At 44.7% G+C, this 16,434-nt stretch overlaps 1 protein-coding gene across 1 annotated transcript in view; it reads right to left on the bottom strand.

The window, feature by feature from the left end:
* The window catches only part of klhl12 (kelch-like family member 12), a 63,587-nt gene extending 49,264 nt beyond the window's left edge, over positions 1-14,323 (bottom strand). Inside the window, exons 1-2 of the mRNA XM_058050501.1 lie at positions 14,182-14,323; positions 9,049-9,275 (exon numbers count right to left, since the gene is read on the bottom strand). The gene's annotated coding sequence lies outside the window, so the exon portion shown is untranslated. The remainder of the gene's footprint in view (positions 1-9,048; positions 9,276-14,181) is intronic.
* Between the last annotated feature and the right edge of the window lie 2,111 nt (positions 14,324-16,434).

Genomic DNA, 16,434 nt, shown 5'->3' with positions numbered 1-16,434 from the left:
GTTGTTTGTCTATATGTGCCCTGTGATTGGCTAGCGACCAGTCTCCCCGCATGCTAGGTTACCCTAGACCCCGCCTCTCGCCTGAAGACAGCTGGGATAGGCTCCAGCACCCCTGCGACCCTCGTGAGGAAACTACCATCAAGGGCGCTAAAGACAGTTCCATCTGGTCTATAAAGGGATTTTAATTTTTTCAACCTTTTCTGGAAATTTTCTGGAAGCACTATTCACTGCATATTGTAAGGGATCGTAATATTTGTGTCTTAAATACACCATACATCATACTTATTATTAATTACGCCGAACTGTGTGGTCAGTACCAGCTTCTCAATGTTCCAGACCAGCAGTCACTACCACCAGGGGCGCTAAAGACACTGGTCCTGATGTTGGTCCTGTTCTATCTTGTGGTCCTTGTCACTTGGATGCCTGTTGTCTTGACCAATTATTGCTATTCCTGCACCCGCTGTCTGTCTGGCCCATTCGGCACTATGAAAACATGCGATGAAGTGGATGGTGTCGCCATCTGTGGTCCCTTCTGTTCCCCTAACCCTTCCCCAGTATCCCCTACTCAGACTCCAATCACAGTTAATGTTGTGACCTAATGCTGTTTACTCTCTCTTTCTTCTTTGTCTGCTGCCCCTCTAACCAAATTCTGTTCCGTGGTCTTAATAGGTTGGCGAACAGGAGTTCCAATTGCAACAGACTCAACTGTTGTAAAGCAAAATACGTATACAGTACTGTATACTGTATGTACTATACTGTATATACTCATACTGCATGACTAAGCTGATAATCAGGAGAGGTTAAAATAAATAAATGAAGTCAATCAAATGGTTCAATTCAAACACTTGATGTTGCACTTTTACACCACACGGTGGCATTTGTGTTGCATGAATTACAGCAGTGAACGTCTCACCTCATCAAATACAAATATTAGTCCATGACAACACAACTGAAAAAACAAAACAAAACTGTGATGCTGCTTCAAGACCTGGAAGAATTGTGATTGTGATCAACAGAACCATGAATTCTGCTGTCTACCAAAAAAATCCTGAAGGATCTGTTGGTGACCTCAAGATGAAACCAACTTGGGTTCTGCAGCAATGATCTAAAACACACCAGCAAGTCCACCTCTGAGTGGCTTTGGATTGGCCTTGTCAAAGTCCTGACATGAATCCTATTTAGATGCTGTATCAGAACCTTAAAAAGCCTCTCTTGCATCATGGGGGCACTGTCACAACACCACATTACCAGGACCTGACACATGTAAGTTTACCCTTAACTCATTTGCTACCAAATATTTATAATTTTTGCCATGATGACCAAAGTGATAAATATCATGTTTAGTGCAGTATTAAGCCGTAGAAACGGCCACAAGGTGGCAAAAATACATTTTTATAAAAGCTTGGCATGCATCTTTCCCATGTATTAAAACCCTCCACAGGAAGCAGGAAGTGGAAAGTGGAAAACATGGAAGTGTAGTGTACACAAGGTTTCCCATTGAAGGGAAAGCATGTGTGTGGAAATTTCAACCCATGCACACGCGCTCATTTCACTTCCAAATGTGAAAACTATAAATAGATCATAGTGTTATATTTCTATATGAATTGTTATTTTCATGTAAAACAACATTTTTGTTGTTGTTTATGTTGTGACTTTGTACTGGTGGGGACATCTTTTAAAAAAATGTCTGGGATTGGATGAGCTAATCCATTTTCTACTGCTTTTTCCTGGGTCGCGGGGGGTGCTGGAGCCTATCCCAGCTGTCCTTGGGCGAGAGGCGGGGTACACCCTGGGCTGGTCGCCAGCCAATCACAGGGCACATATAGACAAACAACCATTCACACTCACATTCATAACTATGGACAATTTGGAGTCACCAATTAACCTAGCATGCATGTTTTAGGGCAGGGGTCTCAAACTTGCGGCCCGCGGGCCAAATGCGGCCCGCAGGATGCTAAGTTTGAGGCCCCCACCTTAATAGTTTGATATGGATGCCGTATGGTTTCATGTACCCAGAAATGACACACATTCATACCTATGGATTAATTAACCTAGCATGTTTTTGGAATGTGGCAGGAAACCGGAGTACCCGGAGAAAACCCACGCATGCACGGGGAGAACATGCAAACTCCACACAGAGATGGCCGAGAGTGGAATTGAACCCTGGTCTCCTAGCTGTAAGGTCTGTGCACTAACCACTCGACCGCCGTGCCGCCTGAATGAGCAAATAAAATCACTTAAAAACTGCATTTTGTGTTCAGTTGTATTGACATTAATGGTTACATTTCTTGATGATGTGAAACATCAGGAATGAGGCAAACATTTTCACGCTAGTGTAGAAATGGACAGTCGTGCAGATGGCAGTTATTTTACGAGCGCATCCTGTTTGTCAGACATTAGGTAATATAAACAGTAAGAAAGTACACCAATTAAAAATGTGTGCTCCAAGCCTATGTGATCCCTGTCTAAAACACTGCTGCACAAAGTGGAGGACGGGAGAACACTGGTCATTCATGGCTAAAAGAGTGTTTTCCCATCAGCAGCTGTTCGTCCTGTCGACCGCTTGCCCTTTGCAAGAGGTTCGCCAGACACGGAGGACGAGGAGGAGGAAGAGACGCAAGGGGGGCTCTAATTACTGCTTCTCAGCGGGGGCCAATGGCTGTTGCTTCTGCCGCTGGTCACTTGGGAGATTCCCTGACCCCGACACTGAGTAAAAACAAAAAGATAACGAAGGCAAATTGGGCCACAATTGGCTCTGTGCTGCCTCCAGGGCTCAGCATCAGTGGAAGGGAAGCACAGATGGGACTTTCTCACTCGGATTTGCTGAATTTCACTGCAGTTTTTCCAAGGATGCTCATAAATCACTGCAGTCGCTTGTCCACGTAGAGTAGATACTATATACGTGGTCCACAAACCCCAAACCACTCTACAAATACAACTTTTAAAAATGACAAGTTCACATTCTGAACTGTTAAATAGTTCTTTTGCTGCATATCAGGAAAAAGGGATGTCTGCAATTTCCAACTTCTGATTTAAAAACAAAAAACATTGGAACGCCGCCCCAAGTTGGTTGTAGTACTCACAAACCAGTAAAAATTTAGTAAAATGAGTAAGAGTCACGGCGGCACAGTGGTCTAGTGGTTAGCGCGCAGACCTCACAGCTAGGAGACCAGGGTTCAATTCCCTGTGGAGTTTGCATGTTCTCCCCGTGCATGTGTGGGTTTTCTCCGGGTACTCCGATTTCCTCCCACATTCCAAAAACATGCTAGGTTAATTAGCGACTCCAAATTGTCCATAGGTATGAATGTGAGTGTGAATGGTTGTTTGTCTATATGTGCCCTGTGATTGGCTGGCCACCAGTCCAGGGTGTGCCCCGCCTCTCGCCCATAGACAGCTGGGATAGGCTCCAGCACCCCCGCGACCCTCGTGAATGAATGAATGAGTAAGAGTCACCCCTCGTTTATAGCAGTTAATTAGTCCCAGATCCAGTCGACATTTCCACAATATACAATTCAATGTTAATGAATTGAATATTTTTGTAGTTACAACATAGAAAACCTGCTTATGACTTTGTAAATACAAATTTTAACATGATTTGAACCCGGGAGACGTGAAATAACATACTTATAGTCACCTTTACACTCCTATTATTCCTTGTTTACAACAACTGTTATGCTTCAGACGGCCTCTAGCTAGCAAGTTAGCGAGCCAACCTGTTTTATTTACTTTTTCTCAACTTAAGAAGCCAAAAAATAACCACTTCCACATGGAATGGGAAAACTTTTTTCACTCTATCATGTGAGGCATGCTGTCTGTGAGATGCTCATTCGAGAGGCTCGGGTTCGGGGGAACCGTTGAGGTTGAGGAAGTGCAAGGTCATGTGCCTGGCGATTTTTTCCGTGGAGGACATTGAAACTGTCTACCTATTCGGAATCCAGGTCTGTTGCTGATTGGAACGGACACTAAGAGCAGCCCCGTCTGTTGGAATGTGGCTGCTCAAACTATACCCAAACTAACCCCCCCCTCCCACTTCCACGCTTAACCAAGGTTGTGTTGTGAAAACAACTTCTCCCAAGACATAGCTGCAGCGGGACTCTCTGACCATCCATTATTTCTTCACGGACACCTGTTGTTTGTTTCTCCTGTCTGGGCTCACCCATGGACGTCTCCATGGCAACTGCTGTTTTATCGCAAAGACACCCTACGAACTGAGCTCCAAAATTGGGCACCTGATGGAGAGGAACATCCACGGGCCATGCACTCACACATCCAAGATACACATATGCGCCTCCTCATCCAACGCCTTTGCGGCTATACCTCTCCCCCACCCGGGCCCCTCAATTACGGCTACCTGAAGCCAATTATGGCACTGGGAACCTTTCCCCTTTGTGGCGCTAGTCATGTGTTCATGTTGTGTAAAAAATGTGTTTACTTGTGCAAATGTATACTGAGGTTTTTTTTTAAACTTAGCTTAACTTAGCTCTTTAATTTTTGAAGTTTATTTTGGAATTTTATTGTCTTGTCGTTCCCCTTCCTCCCACTTCTTCATCGCCCAATCATCCTGTCCTGGCCACTCCTTATCTCACTGTATATTATATTGTATATGTATGGACGAGTGGTTAACGCCTAGGCCACACAGCAAAGAGACCCGAGTTCGATTCCACCCTCTGCCATCTTTGTATGGAGTTTGCATGTTGTTTTCTCCGGGTACTCCGGTTTCCTCCCACATTCCAAAAAAACATGCTAGGTTAATTGGCGACTCCAAATTGTCCATAGGTATGAATGTGAGTGTGAATGGTTGTTTGTCTATATGTGCCCTGTGATTGGCTGGCCACCAGTCCAGGGTGTACCCCGCCTCTCGCCCGAAGACAGCTGGGATAGGCTCCAGCATTTACTTTGTTGCACCCTAATGCAAAGAACACAAACAGCACAACATGTGCTTACTCACTTGGCAAAATACAGTAAACCTCGGATATATCGGATTCAATTGTTCCCACTGGTTTTGGCCGATATAAGCAAAATCCGTTATATGCGTATACCGGAAAATGTCCGTTTTACGCATATATCGGATTTATATCCGGTATATGCGTAAATCGGATTTTATCCGTTATAAAAAGGCACTTCCTTGACTATGTTTCCAATGTACCTGGACGCGCAGGCAACGCTGCAAACGCTGCAAATGACGTCGTATAGCGGCCTGTCACGATTTGGCGAATCGGAGCGCCACGATGCGGCCATCCGATATAGGCGAGGGAAATTTAATGGAAATGCATTGGAACGGGACTGGAGATTTTGTCCGAAATAGGCGAAATCCGTTATAAAAAAATCTGATATATGCAATGAATTTTTATTGGAAATGCATTACAGAAAAATCTGTTTTTTTTATCTGTCCGTTGTGAGCGAATTTCCGATATATCCGAGTCTGATATATCCGAGGTTTACTGTAATAACAAATAATTTCCATCATAGTACAAGAAGTGCTATTATGTTTTGCTCCTAATACACCAGCTACAAAGCCAGGAGCTTGACTATGGGTATTTATATATGTATTTATATATGTATTTATCTGAACAGTACAGATTGAACTGAACTTGAAATTGAAACTAGATAAATACAACCAAGAGCAGTGAAGCATCAGCATCTGCACCAATATGATCAAATAAATCATTATGAGGGTGAACCACAAAATATTAGTTACATACGTATACACAACCGCATTTTACAGGTGGTGTGTAAACTTTTCTATACGTATATCCCATGTATGAATATGTATGTATAGTCATCCTTCATTTAAAGACCTAAATTGTGTATTTAAATTGCCGTGTTGATAACATGACCTTGAATGTGTCTATGCTGTTTATGTCGTCAAAAGGATTTTCTCCTTAAGCTTCATTAGCTACGTTCCCTTGATTAGCTCAGGGCTTTTGTGTCCATGCAAAACAAAAGGAAGGAAAGAAAAGTGTATCATTTTTCTGCAAGTGTCAGATGGTCCCATCGCTCCTCCAGCTGGTCAGGAGGGGCCGGGGCCACCTGGATACCGAATCCCGGTCCTGTTAGATCCTGCACTCTCCTCTGCCATGCGAGAACTCCACATAGTAAGCCACTGAGAGGTCCATCTGGTCAGGACAGCACCCCCCACCCAAAGAGTCAAGGCCCGCCCCACCCCATGCACACACACATGCACACCCTGGCTTCCCCCTCAGAGGCGGCCGGTATGATTTTTTGCCCTAAATGAGCAGTATGAAAAGGAGGATTTAGCCATCCCTTTAAGTGGATAATGGCACCATGATGCAATGAATTCTTGAAGCCGCCAGCGCTGCAGCAGCTTGTTTGCTGAATCGACAGATGTGTCACCTGTATGTGATTTTACTTGAATCTGAATCATGCATGCCCACTCGGATGTTCACATTTAACAGTGTACAACGTAAAAGCTTTTATAAACAGGGAGGGGGGGGCACAAATAACAACATAATGCTTTCTTTCTGGTGAGAGGAAATTTGCTTTGTTGAACCCTGAGGCAGACATTTTTTTTGGCAGCTGATGTTCAGGTGAACAGCTTGCCGATGATGCACACATACATCCCTATACCGCCGTGACGCATTCATCAGTTAATAAACACTGTTCATTTATTTCAAATGAAATGTGACAGGTCGGTGTCATTTCAGCACGGAGCAGGCAGTGATGCACGCAGCCCCCCCCCTGCTCATTTTCTATCAGCAGGTATTGATGTTGCTTTAATGAAGTGCCTAGCACTCCACCCTTGGAAGAGGGGGTCTGTCAGCATTGTGGGATGGGGGGGGGGGGGGGGGGGGGGGTGTTCAGCATGGGTCAGCACGGATTCCCCCCTCAGGGAACTCTTTGTTCTAGGGCCCGACTGTGCCACATGAGGGTACCAATTACAGAGCTGCACAGCAGGACGGGGTACAAACATGTTACCCTGCTGCAGATAGCTAATTATTACGTCCACACTGTGGTGAGTCCGTGGCTGGTTCATCATGGGTGGTTAGAGAAACTCTCACAGGATGCTCTACATCAGGGGGTCTCAAACACGCGGCTCGCGGGCCAAATGTGGCCCGCAGGACACTAGTTTGAGGCCCCCGCCTTGATATGAAAGTTTGTTAGTGCGGCCCGCGCAAGTTTGATACGGATGCTGTATGGTATCATGTACCCAGAAAAAATTATTACGTTTGATTAATGTTCATGTTAAAGGTTAAATAACTGTTAATAGTTATCCTCCCTATCCGTGTGGAAGTGGTAAGTTTTGGGCTATTTAAGTTTAAAGGAAATAACTTGAAGGCTACCGTTTAGGTCTCTAGCTCTCTAGTTTGCGAGTTAGCATGTGTCTCAAGACCCTGCAGTTGCGCAATATGTTGTAAATAAAAAGAGTATAAATGTGACTATAGTCGTGTTTTGTCATGTCTACAGGGCTCTAATAATGCTTTGTTCATTTTAATCTGAAAAAAATAATTTGTCTACCCACCAACTATATGTGGTTTCTTAAGTTTTTATTATTTGCCGTTTTATTATTATTATTATATTTGTTTATTTATTACTGATTGATTGATTTTCTTTATTCTTGATTTGTTGATTTATTTTTCATCTTATTTTGTGTAGAAAAATAAAAAGTAAGATATTTGAGAGCAGTGGAATGTTTTATCGGAGCTTTTCTTGTAGAAAATCGGAACCAAAGCAAAGTTTTTTAAATTTTTTTGTTTTTAATAAATGCGTTTTTTGGGTTTTTTTTTTTGGGAAAACCTGATGCGGCCCAGTCTCACGCAGACCCGTACTCCAGTGGCCCCCAAGTAAATTGAGTTTGAGACCCCTGCTCTGCATACATTTATGGTTGGGTATATGATGAAGGCAACACGATCATAGTTTAGGGGAAAGGTCAGCTTAATTTTGCGGCTGCAAATAGACACTGAACTCCTTAAATCCCAATGGAGCCTCTTTGTATTGTCAATGCAAAGGCAATTTACAGACTGCCAACCACCCTGATGTGTTGTCAAAAAATGATTTATGAAAATGCATCCCGAGTTAAACCTGAGTGCTGACACCTCACCGATACAGTTGTATTAACAGTCATGTCTGAACCTAACAAAAGGTTCTTGTTGAGATATTGCTAATGGCTTATTCTAGTCTAGGAATGAAGACATTTGCCAGATTTGTGATGATGCCGAACCGCCAGGTGTTTGATAAAGTGTCAGAATTAATGACCGGGTGCACTTAAATTTCTTAACATCCGAGCAGTAACTGCATCATCAGAGGTCTTTTGAAGGGTACATCTAAGGACAAATTACCAAACACTTCTTGATGCAAATAGACGCCCTGCCCTAGGTTTCCATTAGTCCCCTCCCAGTACATCCAGCTCATTCATCTCCTTCTCCCCACCCCCAGTGGGCAGTCGAGCCCAGCTGCTAGGGGCTACCAGTCCCCCTTGTGTGTGGGACCAGTCAAGTGGAAAATGGCTGCTACCGAGAGAGCCCACTTTAGAGAGCCATCATCCTTTGAAGGAGCATGATGGCCTTTGACAGCCACAATGTTAACACGGAGACCACACAAACACTGCGCCGCTATTACCGTGTTTACTAAAGCAGGAGTACGAGAGAGTGGATCAAGGGGAGAGCCCCCCGTGGCTGGATAAGTTTGGGGTGCGTGTCTGAGCTTGGCTACACTGACACCGTGGGGAAACATGACACAGGGATGGCTCGCGGCTCTGTGTAGATCGCATATTTCAGCACGAGTGAGATGTCGCGATTTGTTATTGTGCATTCTTATCTCGGGTGATAATTATGTTGCGACTCCTGAGCTTATTGTGCTCGTTATCTGATGCAACGATTCACAGCTAACCTTCAGTTTTACGTCAGCGCACTGGCTTAGCAGTAGATAAAAGCCGCATCAGCATCATGTCAAGATGGTTGACTGCTGATCCAAAGCCGTGCCTTCACCGAGTTGCTGAAGGACAAACTGCCAATGAGCAACGGTGATTTTAACCGCAACAAATGGTTGAGGTCTATCGTTAGCCGGATTTTTTGGCGAGGGGATCATTACCTGTCACAGATGCCACTCTTGTTCTGTGTCTCCGGTTGTCCTGAGGTCACAACAACCCCCGATACTTGAAAAGAGCAGCAGGGGCCTTTGTAGAGATGCACACCTGATTGCAGCCATCACACGGCAGCTCGACCCTCACACAAGTCTCCCAGGCGCTTGGCTGAAGGCCGCCCATCTGTTGCTCCCCATGTGCGGCTATTGCATGGTCCACGTGCACAGGTCGGCACCTAGCAGGGTGTGTGAGAGAGTGCGTCAGGAGTGGGAGGTTACAGAAAACCGTGTCATTTAGAGCTTGTTGACACGTTTGCTCTTTTGCTCTCTGCAGTCATGGAAAAAAATGTTTCAATTGAAAAGAAGCGGGGCGGCACGGCGGTCTGGTGGTTAGTGCGCAGACCTCACAGCTAGGAGACCAGGGTTCGGTCCCCGCCCTCGGCCATCTCTGTGTGGAGTTTGCATGTTCTCCCCGTGCATGCGTGGGTTTTCTCCGGGTACTCCGGTTTCCTCCCACATTCCAAAAACATGCTAGGTTAATTGGCCACTCCAAATTGTCCATAGGTATGAATGCGAGTGTGAATGGTTGTTTGTCTATATGTGCCCTGTGATTGGCTGGCGACCAGTCCAGGGTGTACCCTGCCTCTCGCCCGAAGACAGCTGGGATAGGCTCCAGCACCCCCGCGACCCCCGTGAGGAAAAAGCGGTAGAAAATGAATGAATGAATGAAAAGAAGCGACAGGTTTGTCTTATTAGTATAAACCGGCGAGTTATAGCATTTATAACCAAATGTAAATATATGCAAAAATATGAGGTAAAAAGGACAAAAAGATGCAGCCCTGAAAACATATTGTGATAAAATGATGCTGAGTCTGCAGTATTGCACCTTATCTTACTGTGCGGTCTTGATAGTGTTGTTGAACGCACCCTTCTTTGTACTTTTACATGCGTGGCTTATTTCAGTCCAGTTCAATTAGAAATGTTGATGAAACAAAGTACATATTGAATAAAAATACTCTTCAAGATTTGCTTGGGATGACAAAAGTAGACGTAGTAGATTGTACATTATGCAATAAACACACATTGTAAACACATTAATATGGACAAAGCGCACAAGAACATAAAAGCAGATTGATGGCCAACAATGGCGCAGATGAAGCATTTATCAGCTTTGCAAATAAAAAGGTTTTAATACAAGTCAGCGGTTTTAATACCTGCCATTATACTCTTCAATGTGCTAAAACCTTAGCGACTGAGCCTCACTGCCCGTAATGCATCAGAGCTGCGCGTTTCAGAGAGGCACTTTTTGCTTTGAGGAGCCTGCTGAATTTTTGACCTTGTAAATATTGAACCTTTCTGATAACCTGTGTTGTTCTTCTGCAGGTCATATTTGATGTACATAATATATCACTTCTAAATAATTCATTGATGAAGAGAGGAGCCATCTGATGCACTTGTCTGTGTTGTCTCTAAGCATTTGAACCAGCTTAATATTTGCTGTAAATGAGTATGAAATGACTTAAGTTGCTAGGAGCTAGACGGCACGGTGATCCAGTGGTTAGCGTGCAGACCTCACAGCTAGGAGACCAGGGTTCAATTCCTTTCAATTCATTTCCTCCCACATTCCAAAAACATGCTAGGTTAATTGGCCACTCCAAATTGTCCATAGGTATGAATGTGAGTGTGAATGGTTGTTTGTCTATATGTGCCCTGTGATTGGCTGGCGACCAGTCCAGGGTGTACCCCGCCTCTCGCATGAAGACAGTTGGGATAGGCTCCAGCACCCCCCGCAACCCTTGTGAGGAAAAAGCGGTAGAAAATGAATGAATGACTTAAGTTGCTAGGAGCTAGGCGGCACGGCGGCCCAGTGGTTAGCGCGCAGACCTCACAGCTAGGAGACCAGGGTTCAATTCCACCCTCGGCCATCTCTGTGTGGAGTTTGCATGTTCTCCCCGTGCATGCGTGGGTTTTCTCCGGGTACTCCGGTTTCCTCCCACATTCCAAAAAACATGCTAGGTTAATTGGCGACTCCAAATTGTCCATAGGTATGAATGTGAGTGTGAATGGTTGTTTGTCTGTATGTGCCCTGTGATTGGCTGGCGACCAGTCCAGGGTGTACCCCGCCTTTCGCCTTAAAGACAGCTGGGATAGGCTCCAGCACTGAAAAGCGGTAGAAAATGAATGAATGAATGAATGCTCGGAGCTACTTGGCTTATTAACTTCTTTGATTAATATTGTGATCTCATACTGATTGATATTGATTCCTCTCGTCTCTGACTGGCGCTCAAAGAGTCCACTAGCAGCAGATGAAACAGTAATCTGCCCTTTCTCCTCGTTCCTTCCCACTTTAGCATGATTTACTTCATTATGGGGATCTAGCGCTGCTGAGAATGTCATATGCTAAGTTAACCTCTGCATGTCTCACTGGCTGGCGGCCAGCGATGAAAGTACACGGACGATGACGAAAACTGGCAAAGTCCCCAAGCTTTAAAACAACTTGAGCCACCGGTGGATGTATCGGATGGTACGAGTGCACTCAATAAATCAGTGAGGGTCTGATTCAGACTCCCACACACATCGCTGCTCGATGTCCTTGAACGTGGCTAATGCAGGAAACACAAAATCCAGTCAGTGAGTCATCCAGAGCCCTTTTAATTGTGTGCCATGAAGCTGATGTCCATTTCATAAATGTATAGTCTTCTAATATTCACACCTCATTTCTAAGCCAGCCTTTTCCGCCGGATGGCCGACCACAAGGACAGCCAACAATCCCATTGTGAAATTAGCAGGGTTTGCTGTGCTTTTTTCTGCTTGAATGAATAATTCAGCTGTCAGGGTGAAAAAGCAGGGCGAGGAGACCTTGTCATCAGCAACTGACTCAGCATTCTTTGACCAAAGGGTGACACCGTAAACCTAAACAATGCATCCGGCAGCCGCCCATAGCTGGTACTACAGTCTGTACTACCGCGAGGAAGATACTTCATTGCCGGGTGATGTCAACCAGATAAAGCATAGGTCAGATTCAATGAGATTTGTTATTGGGATTCACACATATGTTATTGTAGTCGGCCATTTTCCTCTATTTTGGTTGCTAACCGCTCCTCCATTTCTTAACCAATTCAAACAATCCAACATCAAAATGTTGAGCTCACTCAGGTTTGGTGTGCTACCTGTTCCGGTTTTTCAAAATATTGCCACATTTAGTGTCATTTCAGTTTTGAAATGAATGGAGAATTTAAATGGCGACTTCTGCTGGGGAAAAGTCTCTTAAACAGGTTCAATAGTGACGGTGTGGCTCGGTTGATAAAGTAGGTGCCTCCCAACCCAAAGATACCTGGTTCAATTCCCTCATGTTGTATACAGTCAGATTATTCATTCATTAATTTTCTACCGCTTATCTTAACGAGAGTCGCGGGGGTGCTGGAGCCTATCCCAGCTGTCTTCGGAAGAGAGGCGGGGTACACGGGGCACAAACACCACATTCACATTCTTACCTATGAATACCTATCAGAATACCCCCCCCCCCCCCCCCCCCCACACACACACAGGGAGACCATGCAAACTCCACACAGAAATGCCCCTGGGGAATCGAACCTGGGTCTGGACTAACCACTCAAACACCGTGCAGCCTCATTTAGCCATTTTATGCTTAAAATACTTAATTTGAGCAAAAAAAAACATTCATTCATTTTCTACCGCTTATCCTCACAAGGGTTGCGGGGGTGCTGGAGCCTATCCCAGCTGTCTTCGGGCGAGAGGCGGGGTACACCCTGGACTGGTGGCCAGCCAATCACAGGGCACATATAGACAAACAACCATTCACACTCACATTCATACCTATGGACAATTTGGAGTCGCTAATTAACCTAGCATGTTTTTGGAATGTGGGAGGAAACCGGAGTACCCGGAAAAAACCCCACGCATGCACGGGGAGAACATGCAAACTCCACACAGAGATAAACGATTGTGGAATTGAACTCGGGTCTCCTAGCTGTGAGGCTTGCGCGCTAACCACTCGGACACCGTTCAGCCACAGTTCGATTACAAAAGTGAAAAAATTGACTAGATGATCATGATGATGGCAGGAAACGAGTGCAGAATCACCGTCGTCTGATGTTGATGCCAACATAAAGCATTCCTCTCCTTGGGGTCATCATTACCAACACCTTAACATGGACTCCTTGTATCAAAGGACTTGTTAAGAAAACTGCTTGAAGATTGTCCATCCTGGGACGTACGAAAAACCTTCTCCGTCTCCGAGCACCATTCCCCATCCATAAGGCATACATACAACCACATATGGAGTTTTCTTCTCCTATTTGGAGTGGAGCAGGAACTACAACACTGGACACAGGAGGGAAGTTGCATCTGTTTACAGACACAAAGCCTCCATTTTGTCTCCATAAAAAGCAATGTCCTTTTAATCGGTGCATCATGTCTATAACAATTGTCTCCCACTTTCACAGCTAGCGGAGAAGGACGACATTTGGGCACAGTTACAAAAGATGAATTGGCATCCAGGACACATTATATCCCTCTGGGTCCTCCTGAACATTTGCCTCCACTGGTCCATGGGGCTCTAAGCAAACATCTGTTTTTTCACTGGAGACAACCTTTGATCCCACAACTAAGACTTTCTGTCAGATGGATGAATGAAAAGATCTTTACAAACACACCAAGGGAAACCGAGGACTGTTTTCCTGCTATTGATTGAGCATGTAAGTGTGAGGTCAAGGATGATTCATTTCAGGGAGCTTATCACACTGGATCGATGCCGCTCAGGTTGGGACAGACCACAAAGCACTGAGTGCCACATAGGAAATATTATGCATTAAAAATGTGACATTTAATCACAGTGGATTCTATTTGAAGCTAAAGTTTTTCAATCATCGTTATAGTGTAAGTATTTGTAACACATTGTGTGGAGTATTCATGTTTTTCTTTGTACTCTATTTTATTGTTTCAGGCTTTCAACCACACGAAAATGGCGTTCTGGTTGCCGGTTATTCTTTCCATGTCGACAAGCAAAGCACTTCCTGTTTAAATTATGACGTCACTAACCCATCGCGGTCATTTTTACCAAAAGTGAGCTTTAATGACAAAACAACATAATATCTCAACATTTCGACGAGCATTACTCACCACAGTTGGCATTTTCCTGATATTTTGTTGTCCCAAAATCCAAAATGTAATTCCACTTTGTCTTTAAGTTTGGACGAGCTTTGGAAAAGCTGAATACGACATACTTTTATGTATATGTGCTGTTTCTTCTTCTGTAGTTTTCATCTGCGTGTCTGCTCACAGCGCCACACGTAGGTGTTCTTTGTGTATTACATCATTTGGAATTATTTACTAATTCGACACAGTGTGGATGTACAATTTTTTAACCCCACTAAAAAAATACAATCTAAGGAGCTAAATTGTCCATAGGTGTGAATGTGACTGTGAATGGTTGTTTGTTTATACAGCTGTCATTGCGACATTGCATTTCAAACAACACTCCCTCACTCATAATGCTCCTTCGCTTTTTCAAGCAGTAATTAGTAATTGATCGCTGTTTTGTGGTTGATGATGGCCAATTATTAGTTAGAATATATTGCATATTTAAACAACTTGTTTTTTGCTTGGGCTGCACGGCGGCCTTTCCTCCCACATTCCAAAAACATGCTAGGCTAATTGGTGACTCCAAATTGTCCATAGGTATGAATGTGAGTGTGAATGGTTGTTTGTCTATATGTGCCCTGTGATTGGTTGGCGACCAGTCCAGGGTGTACCCCGCCTCTCGCTCGAAGACAGCTGGGATAAGCGGTAGAAAATGAATGAATAAATTAATGTTGTTTTTGCTCAAATTAAGTATTTTAAGCATAAAATGGCTAAATGAGGTTGCACAGTGTTTGAGTGGTTAGTCCAGACTCAGGTTCGATTCCCCCCGGGCATCTCTGTGTGGAGTTTGCATGGTCTCCCTGGCTAGCCAGCTATCCATCCATCCATCCATCTATACATCCATCCAGCCATCCATCCATCCATCATCCATCATCCATCCATCCATCCATCCATCCATCCATCCATCCATCATCCATCCAGCCATCCATCCTTCCATCCATCCATCCATCCATCATCCATCCATCCATCATCCATCCATCCATCCAGCCATCCATCCATCTATCCATCCATCCATCATCCATCCAGCCATCATCCATCCATCCAGCCAGCCATCCAGCCATCCATCCATCCAGCTAGCTATCCATTCATCCATCCATCCATCCATCCATCCATCTATACATCCATCCATCCATCCATCCATCCATCATCCATCCATCATCCATCCATCATCCATCATCCATCCATCATCCATCCATCCATCCATCCATCATCCATCCATCCATCATCCATCCATCCATCCATCCATCCATCCATCCATCCATCCATCCATCCATCCATCATCCATCCATCCATCCATAAAGTAAGTATTACTGCCCTGTGATTGACTGGTGACCCAAAGTCAGCTGAGATGGGCTGGAGCTCTCGGCTGGTCTCAACCCGAATTAGGACACACGATCTTGGAGGAGGATGAATGGATCACATTTAACCGATTCAGTCGAGATCATGTATGCAACTGAGAATAAAAGGATTGTGGCATTTAATGACACTATGAAATTGGGACCTTGAACTACACAGCTGACGGGTCAGGAATGTATCCAGAGACGACATGCCTGTGAATTGTCACTGAGAGTGGATGTGAAGTTCCACCGGTGACTGGAGTAGCTGTGCAGTGGCAAGGTCACCCAGGGATAGAAGCATAAGACCTGCCATCCCGCAGCACAGCCACAGAGGCAACCAATCAGAGCAATCAAATCAACTGCCCCTACAGAGCCACCGAGAAAGGGTGAGGGGAGAAGGAAAAGACGTGCAAGTCGGAAAATTCATTCATTTTCTACCGCTTTTTCCTCACGAGGGTCGAGGGGGGTGCTGGAGCCTATCCCAGCTGTCTTCGGGCGAGAGGCGGGGTACACCCTGGACTGGTCGCCAGCCAATCACAGGGCACATATAGACAAACAACCATTCACACTCACATTCATACCTATGGACAATTTGGAGTCGCCAATTAACCTAGCATGTTTTTGGAATGTGGGAGGAAACCGGAGTACCTGGAGAAAACAACATGTAAACTCCATACAAAGATGGCAGAGGGTGGAATCGAACTCGGGTCTCCTTGCTGTGTGGCATCGCTGTTAACCACTCATCCACCATGCAGCCTGTCCATACATATACAATATAATATACAGTGAGATAAGGAGTGGCCAGGACAGGATGATTGGGCGATGAAGAAGGGGGAGGAAGGGGAACGACAAGACAATAAAATTCCAAAATAAACTTTGAAAATTAAAGAGCTTA

This window comes from Doryrhamphus excisus, chromosome 16 (assembly GCF_030265055.1).
Source record: "Doryrhamphus excisus isolate RoL2022-K1 chromosome 16, RoL_Dexc_1.0, whole genome shotgun sequence".
NCBI classification, from domain to species: Eukaryota; Metazoa; Chordata; class Actinopteri; order Syngnathiformes; family Syngnathidae; genus Doryrhamphus; species Doryrhamphus excisus.
Note: the sequence above shows the minus strand (reverse complement) of the source record. Positions and strands in the feature narration are given on the sequence as shown.